Source organism: Telmatherina bonti, assembly GCF_933228915.1.
Source record: "Telmatherina bonti genome assembly, chromosome: 19".
NCBI lineage: Eukaryota > Metazoa > Chordata > Actinopteri > Atheriniformes > Telmatherinidae > Telmatherina > Telmatherina bonti.
The window spans coordinates 20,783,923-20,811,917 of NC_136617.1; positions in this window are offsets into that span (position 1 = coordinate 20,783,923).

Below are 27,995 nucleotides of genomic sequence, written 5' to 3' on the forward strand. Positions count from 1 at the left end.
AGTGGACAACATCAGTCAACCCAAAGAGAGATTAGTCACAGCTCTAAAATATCAGATATGTTTCAGATATGATATAAAAAAAATTCTTAAAACTTTATCAGATTTTCTCAGCTTAGCTTCCGTTTTTTTCCTTATGTTGTTTATTGGCTCAAATGAGTAAATGCCTTCTCACGTCTGTACCCTGGCCTATCAGTTACAATCTCTTTTGTTATTATTTGCCAGGTCAGTACATGGTATTAACATTTGATAAGGTTTTTATTACCTATGCAATACCATAAATCAATAATAAATCAATAATATATCCTATAGTAACAAACAGTGCAAACATTTTATTTATTTTAAAAGTTATTAAAGGGTTAAATATAAACTTCAGATTTAATAAAAGTTTGATTTTTCTGTCTGTTATTATGGTAAGATGTTGAAGTGGACATAAGTAAAAATATTCCTTTGTTGGTTTTACAGTAGACATATTTTTATTGCTACTTTTTATAGACAGCGATAACATACTCAGCATATGACATCCATATAATTTTGGTTCCTGAACTTGAAAGCAGAGCAATAAAAATAAGTGCGAAGCACAGGAGAGAAGATTTTTGAAAAAAAAAAAAAAAAACACAAAATGAAAGAAACTTTTTGATTAGTTATGCATTTAAAAATGCATCAGTTCATCGCCATCAAGTTTTTTCTTTTTTAGGTTTCTGCTTCTATACATCCAAACTAACCATGCAGCTCTTTGGTATTCTGTCCCTTGAGGATAAGCAGTGGAGAAGGCCACACACATGCACTCACTCAATCACTCACCACGAGGAAGGAAACGTTGTCATGACTGCCGTGGAAGAAGTTTATATCAATATACAGATATAATACACAATATACAGCTTCTATACATCGACCACAGACTTTCTCACAGCGAGGGAACAGCGGGCAAGTCAACAAGCACAGCAACATCGTCATCATTTCAAAATGCAAAGACTTCTTGTATCTGTATCAGAAAGAGGTACTGCATGTCAGAAAAGTCTGTATAATGAACCAATAAATGATCTCTGGTTAGTTATTTGAAGAATTTTGTAACTACACACATGCTGCTCTTTTACCTTTGATGAAGTTTATTAACTAACTCCAGAATCAGTTGAGTCCATGGTCTTCCAGCCCTCTCCTTTATGAATCATTTATGCATGTGGTCATTTCAGTATAATTTTTAAATATTTTCCACGACATGCTGTTGAAAATTCTGTTTAAAAAAGGAGGATGAAAAAGTTGCTAACAATAGTGTGATCTTTTGCACCAGATTTGTTATTTACAAACATGATCACATTCTGTCAAATTCAAAAGTTCTGAATGTGTAAAAACTTAAACAAATGTAACCGAGTTTCCATTACAAATAAGAAAACACAGCATATTCACAGTTATGATGGCACATTTTATTACTGTTTAACATGATATCTAAATGTACTTGGTGCAATAAAAAGTACAGAAGTGCTGCAGTTTGCAGTATTTCATTGATTATTGCTTGTTTACGTTTAATTGTAAACTGCAGGACTGTTTGTATAATTCCTATGTTCAGGATAGGTTTCTAAATCCTTTATGTCACTAAATATATTCATATTTTGCTTCATTTAACCAGTGGCAAATGTAAATTCCCACTTTGGTTAAAGTACTCAAGATTGGCCCAAGAATATTCAGATGACCTCCAAAAGTTGTTCCTTTGTCCTGGAAGAGCGTGATGTGCCAAGTCCCCAGTCTGTGCGCCCTGCAAGTGAACGAGATTCTGGCAGCGATGCCAGTCCAGAGACGGGTAGGAGTTTTGCGAGCCATCTGGGAAAGCTCCAGGAGAATCCTGGGAGAACCTGGCACTCCTCAGAGGGGCTTGAGACCTCAGAGTGCACAATTATCATAAACAGAAATGCTACAAGTACAAGTGTGCAGAGACGCATGAATGCAATAGATCTCAAGTTACAAACCGAAACAGAAGATATTTTTCAGCACGTAAGGATCTGTATAATACAGCTAGATCCGTAACCAATAGAAACAGCAGAACTTCAACACATTAAAAAGAAAATGCACTCCTGATGTACTTTGACTTCCATGAGGCCTCTGGTTGTGTTTGCTTCACAGCTTTTCCTCATTAAACCTTCTCTCAATTGGTTTATTACAGGAAAAATGATTCAGAGGATGAAAGAGAATTTTTAAGGTGCCCAAGTAATTTCTTTCTTTTCATGGTCAATTCACGCAGTACTTAACACTACATTGCTTTGAAGTTTTTGAAATTTTAATGATGACCTTTGATTCTTGTGTAGATCAAATGCTTCATTGCGTGCAGACTGCACATCAGTGTTTTCCTGCTTGTAGTAAAAAGCCTCGGTGTTCAAGCCAAAAGTTTGGTTGGCTAAAACCGTCTCCAAGGACATCGGTGGGTGGTAAATGTGGTGATTGATTACTCAGTGAAGACGCAAACATTCTTTTATAAGTCATGTTTTTAGAAAACTCATTAGGTGTGCTTCTTTTGCCTCAGTCGTTCCAGCCGACTTGGTTTGTTTTCCCCTTTGGATTTAAAAGGAACATCAAAGAAAATATATAGAAGATGTAGAAGAACAAAAAAAAAAAACCTTCTGTCCAACAAATGCATCATCTTGATATAAAGGAGTTTAGTATCTGTTGGTGTGTTGACTCTTAAGAAGACTCTTTCATCTTATCTTCTCCCTCAAAGGGTATATTGATCACACAAAATTGTGGTCAATGTTACAAGCAGAGCCCAGCCCCTACTCCCCTCTTTATTTAATGAAGTCAATAATCGTAATGGTGTGATCAGTACAGCCTTCCCGTGAAATGGCTGAGCAGCTGTGACTGCTTCATTCAACTGGGAGAGCTGGAGGAGGGGATGGGCTAAGCACGAGAGATAGTAAAGAGGCATTGGATGGCTGATTATGGATGCATGGATGGATGGATGGACGAAGAGAATAATAAAGATGTCATTTAATTTCGAAAAGTGTAAAAGGAAAAGAAAGACTTGTGTATTACAGTGTAACAGATGGGAGGATTGAATGAATAGGAAGTGGAGAGGGGGGTGGAGGCCTCCTAAAGCACTGCAGTATCGAGGTATCCCAGAGGACCAAGATTAACGGTGTGTCCCTCTATGTTGTGTGGCATTTCGTCCTGCGTTTCCTCATAAAGCACATCCCCACACATCTGGCACAATGTGGGGCACAAGGCATTAGCCCCGTTCCTGTTCTCTGGAGGAATGAAGTAAACCATCGTACTGTGTGTTAAGGCTGGTGTCAGAAGGCTGATACTGATGGAGAAGTCGGCATATTTTTAACTAAGAAAGTAGAGCTGGATAAAAAGTCAAATAAACTAGACTGGGATTAAACTGAAGTTGTCCTGATTTGAGGAAATACCTGCACTGACAGAACTTGGATAGTCAAAGATGAATTCATCCACTGCAAAAGGGCTCGTTCAAAGGCAAGACCTGGGAAAAAGGACTACCAGTTTGACAACAGACTGGTACTCCATTGGAAGACTGATCTGGCTTCAGAGTGACAGTTATGACTAGGGACAGGTGTGTGTCAATCTCATCATCAGGTGCAGCTGCAGTTGGAGAGGGAGGATGAGCCGAGTGAGACCAGAAAGTGCAGGTGAAGCCATGGAAAAGCTTGACAGCAGTTAAACGGAGCATTTTACTGACATCACTTTTGCCAAGACAACTAATGGTCACATGGTGACGAGACCCTCCCACATTAAGCTCATGCTAAGTTAAACAGCTTGATGGTTCATGATGACGGTCCTCTTTTACTAAACATCCATTACTGTGGGTGTGATGTGAGACTTGTGGGAGCAGAAGAACATTTTAAAGCTATACTATCATTTTCTGAAGGGAACTCATCTTTTACTGAAATTAAATTCATTCTGGCAAGCTGGTATAAAAGATCTTAGCCCTAATTTTGAATGGAAGGTGTCTGAAATGTGGTTAAACTCTCGTCTTGGAATCCTGACCATCAACAAATACCTTAAATTTATTCATAGATTGTACTGTATTTGAAACCATGCAGACTTTACAGTACGACACTTAGGCCTGATGCCATCATTTGCACTCTAAGCTGTTTCTGACAAAGTTGGCACCTTCCACCACATGTCATGGTGAATTTAGTGGTGTAAGGATTTTTTGGAGCATAGTTTTGGGAAATTTATCTGTATCATTAGACATCTCAGTCCCCCTGCCCCCGTCTATATTGTGTTGAAAATGATTTGCATCAGTTGGAGATGCATAAAACCCAGAAATGTTTATTCATAGCTGGGCTTACTGTTGCCAAGACGATGATTGCTACGAGGTAGAAAAAGCACTTTTTACTCACTCAAAGCCACTGGTAACTTATGTTCACTGATAGATCTCATCTTGACTTGTCCACAGCACTCATTTATGTGGCTAAAGAAAGAACAATTAACGTTTGGCACGACCTTAGAACAGTGGCGGGCAACTCTGGTCCTCAAGGGCCGCAGTGTCCTGCAAATGTTAGGAGTTTCTCTACTGCAAAACACCTGACACACACATTAGATTTTAGCAGACTTGTGCAAAGCTTGGTATAAAACTGCACTGTTCTGCTAAGTAGCCATTGATTTGAGTCAGGTGTGTTGCAGCAGGGAAAGCCAGAAATTACTGCAGGACTGCGGCCCTTGAAGACCGGAGTTGCCGACCCCTGCCTTAAAGCATCCTAAAGCTTTAATAAACAGATGGTTTACCCTCTATTTTTTTTATTTTTATTACAATTTGATATAAGAAAAAGATACTAATATGTTTCAACTTTGTTTTTGGACACACCATTGTAAATAGCATTGTTTAATAGCTCAGTGTTTTTTGTGTTTCAGCTCTGATAATGTGATAAAAATTGTGGGGATGATGAAACATCAATCAGGAATAAACAAGAGGGTTGAATAAAACATGGCAACATAAGTCAACAAACTGAGTTTCAATGTAGTAAAAGATGTCTTGAGGGCTTTGCATTGACAGTCTGTTACCAGATGAAACATGTCATACTTCTCTTCACATGGGTTTGCAGATCTCTTTAACATAAGAAGGGCATTGTGAGACAGTGTTGTTAGAGTAAAGACTTTGGGTTAATTATTTCCAAAGGGTAGATTTTGAAAAGTTTGCAAATCAACTCATATTAAAATTCCATAGTAGTTTGTTTGAGGCTTTGAGATCAGAGATAAGGTTTAGAAATGACTTTTAACACATTCCTTGTTGTGCGATTAATTGTAAGCTACTGACTTTGAACCAACTTTGACTAAACTGTCAGTGTCTGGGACAGTTTCCAATAAATAAGATAGCTTTGAATAAAAATATTTGGTGATAAATTTATCTCAAAGAGCAATGTTTGTACCTGCATTTAAAGTTGTCAGAAGAGAAAGTGCAGGAGACAAGCTGAACAGGAAAGACTGAGGGCAGCAAACAACACCAACATTAAGTGTTGCACTTCCACCTACCAATGAGCAATGAAGATGCTGTCAGCGATGGCAATTTACATTTGACCCACATTGTTGCCACTTCATTCATAATAAAGTTTAGATACAAGTCAGTCTATATTATTAGAGTATACACAGAAATCAATTGTAAAACGTTGATATTACGTTTGCCAGGAAGATCATTCTGTCAGAATCACAAAATCAAGAAAAAGAAGAACATAATATGTGTCCTTGCTAAGTTTTTCTTCTAATAATAAATGATGAACGTGTGATGATGTTGCCATGCATATATATTACTGGAATTCAGTTTAATTCACATGCATTGTACACACAGGTTGTGATGTGCACAACATTTACAGGTCAAAAATATTCCTGAATGTCACGCATGTGACACCTGAGCAGCCACTTCTGGTGGTTTGCTAACCTGCTCCTTTGTGAACACAGTGCTACGCCTGATGAGAAGAAAACAACCGTGACTCTTTCCAAGACTTATCTTTTAGTGTTTAAATACCCATCAACACAGACTTTGACTTGATTTAAACATTGAATAAATAATCCTATTGACAACCTGTATGTCTCTCTTGACTGATTTAAGTGTCCCATTAAATAGATGATCACCCAGTTCTCCAGTAAGTTGATTGACTATAAATCCAAAACAGATTCAAAGTGAGGTTCCTTCATAAGTGCAAATCTTTACAGTCTGCATCATCGCCACCGAGTGGAACATGCACACTATTTAAACAGTTTTTCATGAAGCCTTCATGGGATGCCCTGACCAAGTTTAGCTGTAAAAAATGCAAACACCACCGTGACTTTCTCTTGTGAGTTACATGCAACTGGTCTAATAAATTATGCTGACACAATTTGTTATGCAACTATATATTCTAAAGTCTATAGGGATCGCCAAATGCAGACCTCTGGGCCAGTGTCCCGCAGGTTTTAGATGATTCCCTGCTGCAAGACACATGTCTCAAATGAATGGGCCATAACGGAGCTTGTAGTAGAACTTGACAACAAGCAGTTGAAGCCCATTTCATCTGAAACATCAGAGAAACTTCTAAAACCAACAGGACCCTGCACTTTGTGACCTCTGGTTTTGAAAGTCTGTAGAGTAGAACTGTACAAATCTGGCATGTTTTGGATATTTGTCTGTCTCTACTTACCTCCTTCAAATTTTCAGCTCATTTCGGCTTGCACAGAACTTTAAGTTCAGGTCTTGGGGAAATCCATTTCATTGGAATCATGTGTGTAGGAGTAAAGTATATTTGCTGTGGAGCATTGATTATGACTGAATAAGTCAAGTTAATATAAATTAAACATTATCATGAGAAATAATGTGTGTATGTATCTTTGTAATCCAGCCAGCAGGCTTTCTTGCAGATACAACAGATTCCATTTGTACTTGCATGTAACTTTAATGTATTGCAGTTGTGCATGACCACAGCTTTAAAGATAATATTTTTCACATCGTTGTTAACATGTATTCATACCCAAGTTGTCTTTGTTTCAAGTGTATAATTTTTTCCTCTTCAGATTCCAGCTGTCACCAAGCGACACTGAAGGATTTAAAGTATGGAAAATGTGGCCAAATGACAACTTGTCATTAATATTTAAGTCAAATGTTGCATGAAAGGTGCTGAAATGTGTGTGATTAGTGGTGAGAGGTGAGCAAAAGGTTGTGTGAATATACATTTAGTTTAGTGTGTGTGTGTGTGTGTGTGTGTGTGTGTGTGTGTGTGTGAGAGAGAGAGAGACAGAGAGAGGTAGAGATAGGTTTGAGGTTTTAAGGCACTAAAACGCTTAATTGTGGGAAGTTATGCACATGTATGTTAAACCCTGAATGTGTGTGTCCTCGCGGCCATGTGACCGCGTAACCTATCATGGGGTCTGAGGTGATAAGTCTCTGGTGAATACCTGTCAGCGACGTAGAGCGAGAGCATTTGACGGATTGGCCTCCCCCACATTCAGGACGCTGCGTTCCTACACAGATGGCGTAATTAACGGGAGGCGAGCCAGGGAGGGAAATTTATCTTTGATCAGCACCTTCGCGCCAGATTGTCATCTATGTTAATATGATGATAGCATCAGTACGCACGCGTGTACACACACTCTTGAGCACACGCAGCAAAAGATGAATGTAGAAAGAACAGAGGCTAGGCAGCAGTCTGCCCTGAGGATATAGGGTTATGTGTGCTGTCACATGCACACACACACACACACACACACACACACATACAAACACACAAGCTTTTCCTCATCCTTTGTTCACAGCTTTGCATTCTACTCCCCTGCTGGGAGAGGAGAGCTGCGATGATATTCAGAGGCTCTGCACACATACACACACACACATTGTGCAATTTATTTGAACAATGAGAAATGTGAGTGTGATGTTTATGAAGATTTTACAAGGTAGACAAGTAACAGGGAAATTGACAACTCCATCTTCGCATAATAAAATGACTAATGTCAAATTAAAGTGTTCAAGGAGAAATGAACAAAGCTTTGGTTAAGACAAAGGTCTGATGAGGTTTTAAGGTCACGTATTGATTCTACTGAGTGCCAGTCGGAGCAGATGAGCTCTGCCATGGGCATAATCCCGACCCCAGCCGCATATTGGGAGTGATGTTATGTAGGTGCAATGGCTTGTCCCATAACATCTGGGCAATGAGTGGAGAGAAAGGCAAAGCAGGAGAGTTTGGTGGTGTTCTCCAGGGACTGGAAGTGCTGTGCTGGTGTAGGGGGATTGATGATGGTGGATGTGCAAAGTGAGAAACGGACAGTGAGAGAAACAAGGACAGATTTTCCAAAAGGTGGTGTGGAGGATAATGGAACAGAAAATGTTAAGAATATGACATATTGTAACACATAAAAATGAAGAAAGGACATCAAAGAAAGGGAGAAGCTAGACAAAAAGAGAAGCGAGTGGAAGAGATAAGGACTGAAGACAGAACATAGGTAATGTAACAAAGAACAGAGGACATTAGTAGGTGAGGAGAGCTCACTGGTATCTCTTAAAGATTTGCAAACACGGAGACAGGTAGACAGAAAAGTAGCCTTGCAGACAGACTAAAACAAAACAGGCAGATTGACATCAGGGAGAACAAAGGCTGTGTTCCTCCTCCTCGCTCCACTGCTCCCCAGTCCATCTGCTGCTTCTGCACACAGCCTCCGATCTGTTTCACACTCATTTTCAGCTCTCACTCCTCTCCATCCTTTTCTCCTTCTCTCTCTTTTACCTCATCTTTTCAACACAGTGCCACTTTTTGCTATCTCATTTGCCTTTTCCTGCAGTTTCTTTCCTTTCTCTGTTATTTATCTGAAGAAGACACATTAAACAGGGACAAGTTGAAGAAGACGATGGCTGCCCACCAGATCGTGTCCTATGTCTTAAATACTGTAGAATTGTTTATATTTTCACTGCGTTTCACTACAGACATTTCAGTTATTACTAGAGTTATCTGATATCATCAGCATCCTGGTATTGTCATCCGATTTCAATATTAAAATGCATTATCTGTAAACATCAGTATCGCTTTTTACTGTTTTAATGATATAACTTTTACACAACATACTAGATATCAAACTTTTTAGCTAAGTCTCCTCTAAATCAAAATGACAAAATATACAAGATGTATTTTTTAAAGATATTTTTGTTTGGCACAATCCACTCTAAAAATATAGGTATCTGTTGTCATTGGTTACAAAAATGAAGAGTTGGACAAAATACATATATCAGACATTGGTAAAATATCAAACCTAATGCAAAGGTTTATCATGAAATGTTAACAGAAGAAATAGAAAAAAATAAATATACAATTAAATGAATGAATGAATAAATAAATAATGGCTTTAATAACTTTGTACCTTTCTTATTCATTGAGAAAATAATGGCATCCTTCTCCCTGCTACCTTGACTTGATGTGAAGTAAAATAGTGATGAGCACCAAGATGGTGCCACCCGAGTTTCTACATTACAAATTACAAAAGCAACACCTGCAGACAGGAAAAGATCGTCAGGAAAAAACGACAGGAAAAGAACTTCAATGCAGTCGTCTGCATTGAAGTTCAACAATCTGACATATTCTGACATATGGGCTTAGAAACATATCCAGTTCCTGATATAGTTTCCTTATATTGACAATAAAGGCCTGATAAATCTTCTAGAAGGTAGAAAATCTCACCAACTGGCCATATTTATGGGAATGAGAGCAGCCATTTAATCGCCTGCTATGATGCAAGGCAGGTGAGGATTTACAGTCCTGCATCTGTACTTGTTTGTACACGCACACAGGGGTAAATTAGTATCGAGATGTTTTTACATTTCTATGGCCTTTTGCATCATTTACTCGCTGGTGACTCTCCAAACAAGGTCACCCCAGTCTATAATACAGCTAAAAATAATGGGAGATTTGCTTTCATGAGCTAAGCTCTGGGAATGTTTGGACCTCCCATTAAGACTCAACAGGAGTTTGGCACCGAAGCTGCACAGGTGCAGAACGAGGGAAAGATAGAGTGAGTGAAAGGAGGAGGGAGAATTAGATTCTACGAACGACACTGAACATCTGTGTCAGTGGCTGTTGCACAAATTTTCACCAATAAAACAGAGAGCGAGGGAAAGGACAGAGTGAAACAGGGAGAGCGGGATAAGGAGTAAAGAGGGGATTCAACATCTGTCAGTGTCTGTTATGCTTTCTACTAAATTGAGAGAAAACCAGAGAGAAAAAGGAGGCAAGAGCTTAAAATAGCAGACAGAAAGTTGGTTGCCAAACCTGGATGAAGCATTCCACTTCCAGCTGTTGCACTATTTGTATATCAAAGTGTGGACAGGAGAGGGAGAACGGGAGGGGTAAGAAGCAGGGTGGAAGGGAGATTGACAAAAAAAAATAAGGTCACAATAATGTTACAGGAGGTGGTAGGGACACAGAAATAGAAATAAGCAATGAACATACAATCACCCACCTTTGAGGCATGAAACACATGTCTAGATGTTCTGCTTCTGAATGCTTTAAAACAGGGATTCCTTACCCTGGTCCTCGCGGACCAGTGTCCTGCAGGTTTTCCAAGTGTCCCCGCTGCATCATACCTGATTCAAATCAATGTGTATTTAGCAGACATGCAGAGCTTGTCTGAGTCTGAGTCAGGTGTGTTCCAGCAGGAACACTTGGAAGATCTGTAGGACACTGGTCCTTGAGGACCAGGGTTGGGGATCCCTGCTTTAAAATGTCTTTGTCATTCCAACGGCATGGATCAATGGTTACAGAAACTGGTTGCAAACACTACGTCAAGGACTGAATTTGTGGTTGGTGTGACCAGTCATACGTCATAAGAAACTTGAATTCACCTGGCAGGAGGTTTCACCTGGCTCCACTGAAAAATAATTCTGTCCTATGAATACTTTAGGAAGACTACCAGTCAGTCAGCGCCAAGTGCAGAACATCATACCTGTTGATAATATGAGCAGCACAAAGAAATGTTTTGTGTTGGTCTCTTTGGTGTGTTGTCCATTCTCCATACTTATGGAGGAATAAATTGTAATAATAATAAAAAAAAAAAAATAAAAAAAAAAGACTTTGTAGTTGTTATCTAGGACATAGGCAGTAGCGGGATTATCCTCTTTATAATGTGGTTACAACCTATTCTCATCTCCCGGCATCAGTCATTGCCATTTTATCACAGCAAGTCTCTTTTTTGTCTGTCAGATACTCAGACCTTTGCCCTGCAGGGTTCTGTTTGAAAATGCTGTTTTCACTTTCTTTTCTCCATAGAGGCTCAAGTTTGACCACCTTGCAATTCCAGTGACACCAAATATTTCTTTTCATCTCTCAGATTACTATGAGCTTTAGTGGCCTCTATTCCATGGTAAAGAGGGGGAAGAATGTGGACGAAGAGGGGTACAGCTGGCAATTCGGGCCTCTGCAAGGACATTTAAACCTCTGTACATGGTGGGACCACTGCTTATTCACTTCTGCTTTACATTTTTGTTACATCAGGACATCATGACAGGTTTAGTTTAAATGAGAGAAATTGTTTAGTTTACTCTAAATTATTGTTACTTCATGTCAGTACATGTGGACACTTGATCAATATTATTATACTGTAGCCATTAACAATGCACCATCATCACTGAAACAACAGGTAGGAGGGAAGGGGGGAGGGGTGGGAGGCGAAACAGAAAAGGGGAGCATGAGGGGAAAGTGAAGAAAAAGAGGACAAAAATACAACGGGTAAACAAACAATAACAACAACTGTAAAATCTGAACCCACTTAGAAAAATATACATATATATTCCTGCTATATCTAGAAAGAAACTTTACTGAAAACATCTTATCACTTCTGTAAGAACAAAAAGAGGCAAAGAAACTGACAGACTGTGAAAAATTTAAACACCGCCAACAAGTAAATAAAAACACAACTGTTGCAAGCAATGATTAAACCTACAGACTGATACAGGAGAAGCGTGCTTTTGTTTTTAGCTAAAAAAAAAAAAAAATGATGAGCAAACTTCTAATAATGAGTGTTGTTTTGCAGATGCAACTCCGAGGATCACAGAAGCCTCCAAGACCCAGGCAGCCAGCAGCCGCATGAAGCATGCCTTGTTCTGCCATCTTATGAGTGGGTGCGTTGTCATCCCTGCAGTGGGAGGACTGTCTTCTAATGACTTGCACAAGAATGACTTGGTTTGGAAAAAACTTCCAAAAGTTATGCTTTACGGGTAACTTTTTTATAACTGACACAAGAGACTTCTAGTACTTTCACTAGTGAATGACTTAGAAATAATATTTATAATAAGGGATTAAATCTATACAGCACTTTATAGGGCATCAAAAGTGCTTCATACAGAATCCATCATTTTACTTTGTGGTGATATAAGTACATCTAACCACAGTGGCCGACGAATGACCACTTCAGCCACCACCAAACACTCAACATTCAACATTGAAAAGCAAATTGGCCGAAGGACATAATGACAGATTGACTTGGAGGAAGCAGACTTCAAACCATCAACCTTCTGGATGTTTTAAGACCGTCTCCACTGCCTAAACCACTGCTGCCCAGTAAGGATGTATTGGTTAGGCAAATTAAAACAAGATGAACGCAAAAACTAAAGAAATTATCTGTGGTAGAAAAGATCATATTTAAAAAGATCCACATTTAAAGTAAATGTTTTTTATATAATTCAACTGCAGAGAAAAGCAGAAAGTCCTTAAAAACAATATTTTGTTCAGGACTTTACAAAGTATCATTGACAAATAAATTTTTATATTTTGAAATGTAAAAGTCTGAAATTATAGACAAAATGAGCCGTCGTTCAGTAATTTTACACTTCCAGAAACTTCTAGCTTTGACAAAATAATCTTTCAGTCCCCGGCTTAACTGTCTTTAAACAAAATCGGGTTCCATCACTCTTTCTACATTATGCTCTTATTAATTCCTTCACATGGTTTGTTCCTTCATTAAATAACATATTTGTGTTTTCTGTAAAAGCATGTGAATCTTTTTTTCTGAGTTTTCCACTTTCCAGGTTTCCCTGAGAGACGTAAGAGGCAGTTTAAGGGGCAAAATGTTGCTCAGGATGAAATCAACAGGCCTTTGAAATTGGCCAAATTGACAAGCTTGAATATGGTCTGAACAAGTGGAAAGTAGCGTGCTCTTACTATGATTGCATATGTCAGAATCAAAGCTCTTTTTTTTTTGTAAAGATGCCATTTATTTGAGACGCTTCATTTTATAGTCAAAAGGCTAAAATGAAGCAATTTCCAAGCTGAGTAGACATGATGGAGAAAAGAACACTGCAGCCATGACCGAGGACACAGTCATAAGCACAAAGCACCTCTGCCTTTTTGTAGGTTTTCATTTGCACCATAGCATATAAAAGTATTCATGGGTCACATAAAAAAAAAAAAAAAAAAAAAAAAAAAATTCCAGAAAAGTGTCGTTTACAATGTCTCTACTCCTAACGTTGCTGATGTTGTCAGATGGCAGACTTATTTTCAGCAATATTCAAAGTGTTGTCTTTTGGTGACAAAACTTCACCTCTTCAAGTACAATCTATTGAGAATTCCAGCAAAGATTGCCCTCCCGGCTATTACTCATGCAAAGAAAATGCTGCTGCTGCAACGCTGTGGATTGCACTCAATGCATAGAGAGTAGATGTGACTGTTTGTTTGTTTGTTTTTTTAAACATGTTTTGAAATCTGTCAACACTGACAATGATGACTGTCTTTTGTAGAGAAAAGGAAATGGTGTGTTGGTGCGTCTTTCAGGAGAACACATGAAAATAATTTAGCTCCTGCAGTTTGTAGCAGACCAGTGTTTCTCTTCCTTCTGGATTTATACCAACATTCAAAGAGCAATAACACAAAACAGACAAAGGGAAAAAGTGTACTTTTTAAGGAATTGTCTTGTAAGGAAAGAAATTGTAATGAAATGAAATTTTAATATACTTTAAAAATGCATTTTCAGAAATAAATGTTATTCATATTGTGGATTTTGGAAGCGCTGTTTGGACAATCAGTATATTACAGGCATAATTTTAGACATATACAATGTAAAAAAGCAAACAGATAGAACTAATAATGAATGTCTTTTGGCTCTGTGTGTTCATTTTGGTGCAAAATACAACACCACATCTATCTCTATTTGTGTATCTCTATTACTGTTTTGTTAGAAATTGTTTACTCAGTTGCATGGAGACGCACATGTTAAAAGGCCTGTTGCACATCTCCACAGTTTAGTTCATGGCCAACCTTTAATATTTAGCAAGGTTAAGAGAGACAGCCCTATTCATATGACAGAATTAATTTAACACATTAAACAACATCAAATGTAATGTTATATTAAATTAAGCTTCTTCCTCTGCATACATCTGTTTCTTTAATCTTTCTCACACACACAGTGATCTTAACGCATGTGCTTTGCCTGCACACACATTGTCCAGTCTTCTGTTCAAGCTATTAACCTGTCTGCTTTGTGTAGAATATCTATAATTTTTCTGTCAGTTTCAAAAATTCTACCTGCTGGCATGTGAAGAGAGAAAGGTCCCCAGCATTCATTCTGGACACCAGAAAGGCTTCTGGCTAATGTGAGTGTGACGTCCTGGGTACCGCCATTTTGACACTGGACTCAGTACATTGACTGGATAATTGCAGATGTGACGAGAAGGGGGGGTGAAATGGAAGCTGTTTGCTTAACTGTATGAATGTTGTTATTATAATCCAATAAAGCAGCACATGGCTATGTTATTTCTAATGAATACCAATTTTGTGTATTGTATGCGTTTCACAATCTGTGAAATTAATAATAAAAAAAAAGGATCAAGAAAACTGGAACAATTTTTTACACAAAAATAAAAAAAAGAAAACATTAAGAGGATTGACATTTCATATTAGATGGAAAAAATGCTAAGATGACAACTTAATACAATGCCTTTTCCTAGTATAAAATATATAACAAGGATTATTATTACCAGCATCTCAAACACTTGTTTTCCATAAAATTGAAAATTCATATTGTAGTTATTTATATGTATACACACACATAGAAAGTCTGTATATACATATAAATGTACACACAAATGTATATTTTTTCTGATACCTTTTTTTTAAAGATGTACTGTCCAAAAAAAGTCTTCTGTCAGCTGTCTGCCACATTTTGCTTCTATAATTCAGACCATTGAGGTGTAATCTGTTGTTTACAAAATGATAAGTTAAAAAGAGGACGGTGTTATTTCTCTACTATTAGAAAAGTTGTACCTGTATACAAACTGACTGAATGCAACGCTGACAATGCATTTGAAACTGCTTTTTTGCTCTGTTTTTGAAAATTTGATTGTATATTTACTTGCATACTCTCTACCAAACGATATGCTTAGTACAACCAAATTTTAGTGGCAGAATGTCAGCCCAAAGATGCATAAAATACACACAAAACACGTCATAAATCAGTAATATTATATTTTTGAGGTCAACATGCTTCCATTGATGTGTGCAGGATTGAGTCATATGTTTGTCCTTTGTTTTTGCAGGCTTCCAAGTTCATGCAAAAAAAAAGGAAAACATTATGCAAATCCATATTTATGTTGAAAAAGGATGAACATTTCCCTCTTTCCGTTTGGGATAATACAAACCATACACTCCACCACAACCGCTCGCCAAGAACAAAACAGTATTGGTTGAACGTTGAGGGGGTGCGCTTGATTATTTATTTGTGTTTCAATAGTGGAAACCGGAGCTCCATCACCACTGTGAGGCTATGAGTCATAAACGGCTGTTTATTTAGAAACCAGAACTTGCCGCTCGACAGGCCATTACATCTGGTGGCAATTATATCATTCAGCCCTCTTGTTCCAAATGCTGAATTTAAGTCATATGTGAGAGAGTGTATTGTGCTGTATGTATGTGTGTGTTCTACATTCCTTATTACATGGTTTTACTGTAGATACAAAAACAGAAACGTCAGTTCAGTCACATTTTTGGCATGTTAGTTTGCAAGCGACTTCCAATCCGAGCCTCTCTGTTTTTTATGTTTCTGAACTGAAAGACGAGTTGAGCATTGACGTTCATTTGACTGAGTACTTCAGTTTGCGTTCTCATCTGGGTCAAGTATGTTTCCATTAGTCTTTATCACTAAACCAACTGAAGACTGAAAGAATGAGAAATACTCCAATGTTGCTTCTTTTCTGATGGGCTCCAGTTCAACAGCTGCTTCGCTAAAACAGAGTTCAGCCCTTCAAAGGGAAAAACATCTTGCTTCATTTTAGTCGCTCTGGTGTTAAAGGACTTGGAACACTTGCACTCTCATCTCCTCACTGCTTTCTCTTCCTGCACCTCCCCCCCCCCCCCCCCCCCCACCTCCTTTTCCTCACCTCAGGTCCTGTCAAACCTCTCACCGAGGGAGAAATGGAAGGTGTGTAGCAGTGTGTTGGGATGTGTGATTTTAGTGGGTTTCTGCGTGCTCGCGTTTCTGTGCATGCATACCCCTGCATTCAAGTCTATTCAGTCATGTGTGTGCACGAGTCTCTGTGTGAGTCAGTAAACCCGCTGTCTTCAAAGCCTTACAAGGCTCCCTGTGTATAATTGGTGACCTATTACTTTATGCCCATTGCATTTGACAGTTATGAATTGGAGAGTGCCATGCAGACATGCTGATTAATGACAACCACAATTGGTACCTTTTAATTGCAAAGGATGAGAAGCCCGGCACTGCAGAGAGAAAGAGTCAGAATGATGAACGCACATACACACTTCTGCACACATCTGTGATTACAGGGTTGGTGTGTTTTTTTTTTTTGTTTTTTTTTGTCTCATCTCTGTCTCTGTACATACAGGCCATTTATAGAATGGAGTCCCTTTAATCAGCCAATGGTACAGCATGATGGTGCCAGCTGTTTGCCAATCATGCTAATTTGTCTGTGCGTGAACGTGTCTGTGTGTTTTCTTGTGTATGTGAACCTGTGTGGGGTGGGGTTGGTGGAGGGATTGGTAATGTATGTGATTTAGCACACATCTGGTGATGTGCATTCCAGGTGAGGGGAGGGTTATATTAGCACACAGCACACACTGGAGCAGATCTACACACTACTAATTAACCTGGCACCTCTCACAGCTGCTGGCCTCCAGTTTGCTCCTGCCAAGATGGACGTGGGTGGCTCCTCAACCTAAATCAATCTAAACTAATTGCTGGTCTGTGCTCCCCTTCGCCTTTACCTTGCCGCCTGTCAGCATCCTATCTACCTGTCTGATTTGACAAGTAACTCCCACATCTTCGCGCCGCTACAAATCGCATCAGCAACTTAAAGGTGTTTGAATTTGCCCCTATGTCATGACAGTGTGCTGCACACACTCTGGACACACTTTTGTCTTTGAGTGATGTAATCTACAGTTAAATTTATACTTTGTTCCACTGTGACACTTCAAGTGGAGGAAGAAACTTTTCCATTTCACTTCATGCCTTTAGTGTAAAAGAAATGTCCATCTGATGTTCTTAGTAAGATTTAAAGATTTAAAACAAGCCATTTCTAAAACAACTCATTTATTCAGTGGAGTTTTTCACTTAAATCTACCAGTTAAAAAACAGAGGATTATGATTTTGCCTTGATAAGTCTCCACTCAACCTTCCACCTTTATTTTTTCAGACCCATCTGGTTAGTTAACATTCTTGTTACACATGCATGTGATCAATTACTCTAACTCAGTCCAGCATTTGTAGGCCAACCAGGGATTTTCTTGTCAGCAAAAAGCATGTTGCCAGGATCTCTGGGTTGAGAATAAAGAATGGAATGAACTTATGTTTACCCGAGCCACTCATCACCACCAGAACCTTAAAAGGGAACATTAGGAGAAAGTAACTGTTCTGTGTCATTTCCTCAAAAGCAGACATCTGTCTTGTTTTGGCATTTCTCCCCATGCTGACACGGGTCATGACTTTATGCTGTGAAAGTCTGAGGGTAACAGAAATCCTTTAATGAGACAGAATGTGAATATCACATGCTAATAATAAGAAAAAAAAAAACATTGAAAAATAAACCCGAGGCCATCGTTTTGCAAAGAATTCATTATGTGTAAGAACAACCTCCATGTAAAATCTATAAAGGACACGAACATATTCAAGTCAATCCATCAGTGACCACTGATGTCTCGTTTATGCATTTGCACCTGAACTATTAGCTAGATGCTAGTGCATGAGCTCAGGCTTGAGGTAAGGACATGTGGCACATGAGAAAGTAGTTCTTTGAAGGTGTACAGTATAATAATGGATGGGCGACCCCAGTCCTTCTCTCAGATGTGCCTTAGACAGCTGGAGGAGGCTCACAGAGGGAATACTGAGGAGGGGAAAAAAGCACAAAAGAAGGGTGGGGTGTGGGTGTTTTTACTGATGCAGTTGTGTGAAGCTGCAAACCCATAGACCATATTTTAATGGAGCTGGCAGCAGTGAAATACACATCTAATTATTATTTTTTTATTATTATTATTAAGGGCATGATTTGTAGCCATGCAGTTAAAAGGGGAAAGTGTCAGTGTGTGTCATGAACGGAAGAATCCATTCCATTGTTAAAGTATCATTTATACTGGGTACTTTGTCTGCTGGAGGAGTAAAATCAACCTTTACATCAGAAGTGGCTAATTTAAACTTTCCTCTTCTTTTTTCATTATTTAAGAAAATGGCATCCAGCCTGTACAATGGAGAGCATCTCGTTGCCCCGCGGATGACTTCCAGTTATCTCACCATGAGGTGTGAGAAAATTTGGAAATTACTCATGGCAGGCTTTACAAGAAAGATTGTTGACTGGGTATGAACTGCATAAAAAAAAGAGAAACCATTAAAGAAGAGAAGAGATTTAAATGTATCATGAGCATCATGTGAGTGTACGAGTGAGCGTGTAATCCCGTGTGGAAAACATTAGCATGCTGGGCTTTTTCTGCCTCATAGACTCACAGCTGCTTTCTCCCATTTGAGGAGATTTGTCAAAACTGATACACAATCCAATCCATTTTAATGTTAACTCACGGCTCAGAAAACCTCGTAAATAAGAAAGCTGTTGACATTACGGATGCGTACACAGGCATACACCTACGCTCACACATCAAAGCTATCACAATCACTTGCATGTGTAGAAATCTCAGTGTATATCAGTGTTCAGGTCTTTAAAAGAATATAAATGGGCTTGTATATATTGCATGGGTGATGGTGACAGTGATAGACCTCCATTTTTACAATTAGCAACCTAATAATGAAGCCAACCAGCATGAAGTCAGATTACGCTCTACCTAACCACCTTGAGGCCATCATAGTCCCAGAAACCTTCCTGTGTCAAGGGGACTGGGAGCAGCATGCTTTGGGTGGTCACGGATGGCTGTACACCAACTCCATAGGATGACCAGAAGGTAGAGAAAGACAGATGGGCTTTCATGGGGACTCTGAACTGGTCCCCCTGTCAACTAATAAATGGTAAGAGAGAACTACGAGAGGACAAGGGGTGAGAGAGAAGGAGGAGGGAAGGGGAGAGAAGGCCCAAGGAGTTTTTATTGAAAATGTACTTGTATCAAGATCAAAGAAAAGCAAAGAGAAGGAGGGAGAAGGAGAAGACAGAGAAATGGTATGCCCTTCAGACTTTTTTTCCCCCAAAACATATCAGAGTGAAGTTTAACTTCACTAAACTCTCACACATCATGTAAAGAGATTCCAAAACTAATTTAGATTGAATTAACTTGACTGACTGGTAATTCAGAGGGATTTTTAAGATAGTGACTTTATGTTAGAACTAATTGTTCTGTACATCACATATCCCTCAGATTTTTCATGTAATTGTGAGGTCAGACTCTGATGTGTGTGTGTGTGTGTGTGTGTGTGTGTGTGTGTGTATGTGTGTGTGTGTGTGTGTGTGTGTGTGTGTGTGTGTGTGTGTGTTTGTGTGTATGTGTGTACTGTTGCCTGCGTTCTGACATCTGTTTTGGGTGAGACAGCTGAATGAGTCTTGGATGAACTGTGTCTAACTTAGTTGTGCTTCATAGAATATGAGGACCTGATAGGTCAGTCAAGAATATGCCCTTTTAGCTCCAATGTGTGGGTTTCACTGTCTTTGTGCTAAAGGTATTTATTAAATTATAAAGACAAAGAGCTGTTTTTGTCAAACTGTGATTTAGTGATTAATTTCCCTTCCAGGGATAAAACAAGACAAAATTCAACCATCCATCCATCTGAGGCAACGGCGAGGTTAATTTCAGAAAGAGGGAGGCATTGTGCATGTAACCATAACACCAACCTGGGAATTTCACCCAGAGAAACACATCAGGCAGGTTAGACACAAGCACCAGCCATGTTTTGTAACAAGGCATAGACAGCCATTCAGGGTATGCAATGAATTTATGAAATGCTAGAGCTTAAAATCCAACATGCTAAAACAGCCACGCATGGAATCAGTTAACAACAAAACAAAAAGGGAAGGCCAATCAGGACTTTGTACTTTGATATAGGGGTCCTAAAGAGGGAAAGAGGTCCCATAAACACCACAAATGAGACTAACAATGCCAGTTTAAACCTGAAAATCAAAAACACTATACAAACAGGCACCAGGGACACCCATCCACCATCACAGTCACAGAACCTGAGAGAAAATGGAGAATGGGGGAAATTTAAATCAAAATAAAATCAAATTACCGCTGCAAGCGATGACAGAGGCCGTTGCACATCTGTTACCATTTCAGCCTATGTCACCACCGCATTGCCTGCTGTGGTGCTCTCACCTCCACCTGCAGCTACACCTTAGATCATTCACGCTTTAAAATCTGTCACTTCCTGTTGCAGGGGGCGGGGCTCTGGTACTGGTAGTTTACTGACACGCAGATGTGTCCAGAGGGTCAGCACTGTAACACGTTTAGTTTAATGGCAAAAACATCGACATCAAGCAGGCACCATGGTCTTGCCCACTGACATATTAAGTTTTCAATAACTTTTAATCACAAGCGTTGTATTCTCATCCTGAACAAATACCAGCCTACTGTGATAAAATGCTGAGGACTTCATTCAAATGTGGGGCTGATTAAATGAAAAAATTGCAGGGAGTGCCAGAGATCCATTTTGGCACAAACTCAGAAAGCAGCCTAGTTTGGGACATTGGCCTCTTGACCCATGCCAAGTTTGGTGAAGATCAACATTTCAGTGTGTTAGTTACAGACACTTCCTGTTTAATGGCACTGGAGCAAAATTCACCATGTTGTGGAGGAACGTGAGTCTTACTGTGGCATCATGAAAGGGTTTGACATGTTGTCAAGCAATTTCAAGTGTTTATGGTTAACTTCTGAGGAACTGTTATAAGTGGGAGAAGCTTAGATATAGACTGGAAGTGGTCATATGGATCTGTTCAAGTCTGGGCTCTGATTAATTACTGTAAGTTGAATGGTGATTGGATCAAATTTGAGTGATTTATAGTGATTTATGATCCCACGGCATCATATCAAAGTTTGCCATGGCACCACGGTCATTGCCTGCAGCCTAGAGCAACGGGTGTCACCGGATATTTCATAAGCTCTCTCTGCTCTGTGGTCCTCTGAATGAGGTTGTCCAGTACTCTGTGTCTACATTTGAGTCTGTATCCCTGTCGACAATCTGGGTCTGCATGGTGTGACATGGAGTAATCAGTGCCAGAAGATAGCGACCTACAGCAGCAACCAGTGGACCAAAAGCACTCAGGCTCAATGAAAAGCATGCGGCATGCGGTGACACCCATGCGAGTCTCTAATATAAAATAACTATAAGCAACGCTGGATTGAAAAATCATGATATATAAATTGGCGCTGCCTCTGTGAGACAATCTGCCACCATACAGGACGGGAAGTAGGGGACACTAGGAAGTCACGGGTCCAGCAAGCAAGAAAGTCATCCTGCACCGTACAGTCTGCTTATCTTTACAGAGTCCCCCAGTAACACTTGACCGCGAGACACAGGAGTTGGAAGCCACTGATTGCCACAGCCATGTCCGTCTGTCCATTCATCCATTCATCCATCCATTCATCCATTCATCCATCCATCCATCCATCCATCCATCTATCCATCCATCCATCGTCTTAATCTACTTAGTTTAATGCAGGGTCGTATGGCTGAGGCCTGTCCATGTGGCAGTCATCAGGCAATAGGTGGGGTCCACCCTGCACAGGTCATCATAAATAAAACTACAACCACATTCAAACAGGCCAAGTTGTAAAGTTTATAGCTTGGCTGTATTAATTGTACAATAAACTTTATCTTAGCTTGTAGAAAATAAAAGTTGAAAGCTTGATCTTGGTTGTAAAAGGAATACTTGTTATCTCTGCAGTGGAGTAGCGCTTCTTACTCTTTTGCTTCCTCTCTTATTTCCTCTCCAGTGCATTCATTGTCAGTGAGAAAAAGGGTGGTGGGAGAAAATGTGAGCTCCAGATGTTAAACTCTCGCTGCAGATGTGCTCACACACAGGCCAAGAAATACTAATCTGCTATGCTGCGCAAACGAGCACGCAGGAGCATGAAACTGAACTCACACACTTTACATGAACCCGTAACTTCAAAAAGAGAATTACACACACTTTCACAAAGACTAGACTGTTCCCAACTTTGTAAAGCTCTAGAACAGGCACACAGCGAGACAAATACGCGACTTAAAAGCATTTCACTCCCTACGAATCAATGATTTTAGCACAATTACTCCCCGCCTCACTTTATTCACTTAACAGTCACCAACCTCTTACTATTCTCCAACCAGAGAAAAATAATACATGAGACACAAGCACAAGACAAGACTAATGGTTTCCCAAATGGTTTCAAATATTAATGTTTCCTCTGCTCACCACTTACATGCCTTGTAGCCCATTATTGTAGAAAGAAGCTGCATTTGGGGGAGCCTTGGCTATCCTCACCCAAGGACACAATGCTCATGAAATGAGCAGCAAATGGAAGCACTGAACTACTTCCATGAAGAGCATTACTGAAACAAAATATATATAGAGAAAAAACAGGCACAAGAATCATATTTTAACCAAAAACACAGAATTTTTAACCGAAAACATAGAATTGACAAACAGAATTGAATGAGTTATTGTTACCCATTAACATGTAATGTATTACTGCTGTTTTCTGGCACAAAAAATGAAAAAGAATGACTAAAGGTCAGGCTCAGAGTGGTCTCCTGAAGACTTGGAAGTTTCTACTGCAGCTAGCAGCTCTGTCTGTGAGACAAAGTAGTCAGTTGGCTTGTCAGTGTTAATGTATACAAGCAAAACAATGATTTGTGTGTTAGATTTTAAGTATTGAGTAAGCAACCACACAAAGAGCAAGTATACATGTTCATACTGTGTATATTCATCGGAAGTGTTGCATGGCACCTGATTTGTTATTATTCATCCTGGCATTTTCCCAGTCAACGATTATTGATCCAACCACAATAAGGACACAAAAAGACACACCAGAGCTCCTTGGTCTTTGAAACAAAAGGAGGAGCAGGGACGGCACACAGATGAGGGAAATAAAAGGTTCTGAATGGAGCTGCAAAGGAAATGTGGGTGAAAATGTAATGGGGCCAGCGCAGAAGTGTCTCTATGGGCAGGTGTAGGTGAGGGAAATTAAGCTAGTTTTGCTTGGATTGCACCCAACTACAATCAGAGACACCTTTGGGGTGTTTCCAAACAAATCAAAACACAGACGCTTTCCTGGTATTACCTTATATGGATCTTTGTTCATTAGACACTTGGACAGAATAGAATACACCAAATACATCTGACCTGAGGTGACATTGCTGGATAGAAATTGAAATCTAGAATATGATTTGCTGGGTTAGTAGAGGGAGAGATCAATTTACAAGAATGATTCAGTAATTACAGCGTATACGGTGGTAGCAGAAGGACTTGTAATGTGATAATGAGCTCCTCACTATTCCCAAGAAATGTGATTCACAAATGATGGGCGATGGATCCAATTTCTGTTTCTTCTTTTGATCTTATAATTTAGTGTCTGTTATTCAGCCTTCTCATCTCCAACAGCCTCAAGAAAATCTGTGTGTAGAGCAGAACTTAAAGATTGTTTCCAATATAAAGTGATTTTTTTTTGGCACATTTCTCAACATACTGACCAATTGTTTTTCCACAATTCTTTAAACTATTGAGTTTATTATCCTCTGATTAGAGTGTATTTACCCTGTTACATATAGTTTTACATACATCATATTTAAGCTTGTGTGTGAAAGAGAATATAGAAACAAACTCTCATCTAAATAATTGTCATCATTTTTGGGACCTTCTGTTGATGATGACAAAAGTAACTTAGGTATTATTTAAGGTCTAGGCTGCAGCTGCTGCTACTGGTCTTGTTTGTCTCCTTTCATGGCAATGTCGTAACACCAAACACCCCCCTGTAGAGTCAAACAACTTTTTTTTTTTCACTTAAAGCAGGTTAATTTAATGTATCTATTTTTATTTAATGTAAACATCACTGCAAAACACAAGCTGTTCCCCTTCACAAGAACAACAAATGGCTCCTCGTGCATCCTGGTGATTTCTGCAGGGAGGGGAAAATGTCACATACTTGGAAGGGTACGATGCCTTAAAGCCCTGTATTCAACACAACCACTGTCACACACAAAAATCAGCACTTATTTTCAAACAAGACAGTTTTATTTAAAGGAACTGAAGTCTCCCTGGAGGTCTGCTTTTAATTGGTTAACCTTAGACTAAGGTCTTCATGGAATGTCCATGATCCCATTCATTACATCGATTAAATCCATTTACGTCTAACGCTGTGATTTGATTGCTACGGATAGCTGCACACTTTTCTTTTTAGTAGGTTTAGGAGTTGGAGAGGTGCCTGTTGGCTTGCATCAGTGCCCTCCTGTTTGTTTTCTCCACAGGAGTAGATGAGTCAACTGATTGGCAGTCAGACGACACGCTGGATGATGCTAAACCTTGGCTGGGGTTAGCTGTTCAATTATTCAGAGTAAGAACAAGAAAGGCAGGGAGTATGTGTCTGCATGTGTGTCAGTGTGTGTGTGTTTGTGCGTGAGGAAAAAAAATCAACACAAGGAAGATCAAAACGACTAATTCAGTTGCTGAAATGAATGTACTAATGAATGAAGACGTTTTACCTCTAATTTTCACTGACCTTAGTGACCCTGCCTAATCCTTTACTGTTGATGCTAGCCACTGTCCCCCACCACAAACACAACAAACTAGCAATACTGCCAACACTGCACACATACACACACCAACACACACTCAAAGCACGCTAGCATTTGGGTCAGATCTAATCGCAATAATTTCATTTCCCCCCTCATCAGCTCCAAGCCAGATAGACTAAGTCCCATTTGTAACCACTGCGGCGCTACTGGAAGGAAATATGACAGATAAGAGGACTCTTGTAATAAGCCGGCTGTGTGGATCTGATAAATGAAGAGAGCTTTTGCCAGTTAGCAGGAGAAATGAATTGTGGAGCTGAGGAAACCAGAGTGTGCTAGCTGGAGGATTCATAAAAATAAATGGGGAAACAAATTAACTTTGTTGATTAGTGGCAAGACGGAGGAGGCCACTTGGAAATGATTCAAAGACGCTTGGGAAATTTTGCGTGCACGAGGCAAGATTCTGGTATCGATGAGAAGGGTTATGTAAATCATCAGATGTAAATCATAAATTGTCAGAATCCTTCCAGCAGAAGTCTCTTCCCTCACTTCAGGAATGAATCTATATTTTGCATGCTTAAATACTCTTTATGAGAAAAATGCGACCTTTTCCAGCTCCTTGTCCAGCCATAATGCAGTGCCTTAAAAGCAAGTGTTTGTTTTGAGCTCGGTCCAGAATTATACCCATACTCTATGGTAGATATAAAACTGTTCTAATGGAATCTGAAACATAGATTGTAGAAGGAGGTTAATTTCAGCTTTTTCCATGGCAGATAAGCTCCAGTGGCAATGCTGTGATGTTTATTTGTGTCATTTTATTTTCCACCACATCAAGTGAGATGTTTCACATGCTACGCTCAGTTCAATAGGATACATTAAAGAGAATAAGAAATCATGAATGAAGGCAAAACTGCAAGGTTAGAAAACTGTGGCATCAGGGATGCGTTGTTTAACAAGTGAAGCAAACAAATGCAGATTAAATGTAGAGCAGTTTGAATCGTGGTGATTTCATAGTGTTTCATGGTCTCCGGAGTATCACGACTGACTTTCTTGATGTTTACAGAGAAGTGTGTTTTAATGGCATCAGGTCATAAGGAAAGTCAAGCCAGTTTTCACTGAGCTGGGTGCTCTCAAGGGTAAATGCTTCAATGAGTCTCAGGGAATCACCCATGTGAAACCCAACTCATAAACAGTCACCTTGTCAATCAGTCAGTCGGTTGGTCAATAAGCCAGTGGGCCAGTTCACCGTTCAGTCTCAAACTCATCCATCAGTCCATGAACCTAAAGACTGATTGTGTTTCCCGCTTACTCAACCATCGTTCACTATCCAAACTAAGTTCCACAGACCTGTAATGATCCAACGTCTTCTCAGCTTACTGATGCTTGGTCAGGTTTCTTTCCACTGCATTTCAGCTCCACAAGAGTTTGTTTTTCCTAGTTCTTTCCTTTTACTTGACCAGTTTTCTTGAAATAAAAAGTTTAAAAGATAGTTTGTCTGGTTTTTAGATCAGTATTTTCTATTGAACTTTAAGAAGTCACATTAACTCTTTTTCAAATTTTAGCAGAGTAATGTTGTCTTTGTCTGTTTGTCGTCACCAACGGAATATATTAGTCTGGATATCACATCTCACAGCTGCTTGATCCAATCCCTTTTCCTTTTTTTGTATTCTTTACAGCTTATCAGTTGATAGAAGACAAGGATTTGTTCTTCAGTATCAAACGACTTTTGGGTGTTTCCCTCATGTTGCCTGTAAAGGTGTCACTTTATAGATTGGAATTACGAGTTATATACAAGATACGTGTCTTTTTGGTTGAAGAACTTAATACTTAATTGGGAGTGTAACTTGACACGAGTAAAAGTAGTGTCTCACAAATAGTGAAAAAAGATGCTTGAGACAGTTTTTTTTTTTTACATGTAACCAGTCAGCAGATCTGCGAATGAAATCTATAAATCCTGTAAGTGCAGGCAAAGATTTTTTTTTTTAAATTATTTTACATGTCAGAAAATCTTTACTTTGCATGTAACAATATGAAGTAATAACATAATAATAATAATGTAATAATATAAAGCAAGAAAACCTTTTTGATATCTATTAAGCATAACTGTAAATAGTATCCTGCCACAACAGTTTCAGCATTTTAAGCACTTTTCCAACTTTGCATATTAATTGAGAATTAAAAAAGCAAACGGAGAAATTGTTTCTCTCTTTTCTGTTTCCCTGAAAGAAAATTAGTGCGCTTTTGAGGCCACTGAATTGGTATAATTACATGGGTTTAAATGCAAATTTACAATGTGCTTATTAATTCTATTCTGTTCATTTCAAATAACTGACTGCACTTAATTAAATCAGATTGATTAGACCTTTTCAAGACTTTCCCTTTACAACCACATAATTATGACAAATAGAACCACTTGACACCAAATACGCAGGACTAAGCTTTCTTTTCACTGCCATTCAGGACCTTTCAGACCTGCGTGGGGTTTTACAGACGTGTGACTGGAACGCTGAAATGGGTCGACACGTTATCCTTAAGGAATTGTATTTATTTATACACTGCTTTGAGCCAATTGACTTGTTGTGCTAATTTTTACTAAACCATTGATGAAAGTATCACATCAGCCTTTAGCTCTGCCCTCACAAGGCATCTTCCCTCAATTACTTGCAGTTTCAAGGTGTGACAAGTTGGACTTGTGCTATTTGTAATATTCCTCATCAGTACACACACTCATGTGTTCTACAGAAATGTGAGACCCCGCTTGTTAATGAATGTTTGATGTATGATGTTGACTTGGTCTGTTGATAACAAGATGTAAAACCCATGAGTGTGTTCTCTAAGTGGGGCATCTGTTGTCTTGGTGGTTGTACTTGGTCACATCACATCCACTTCTCTAATGAGCAAAAATA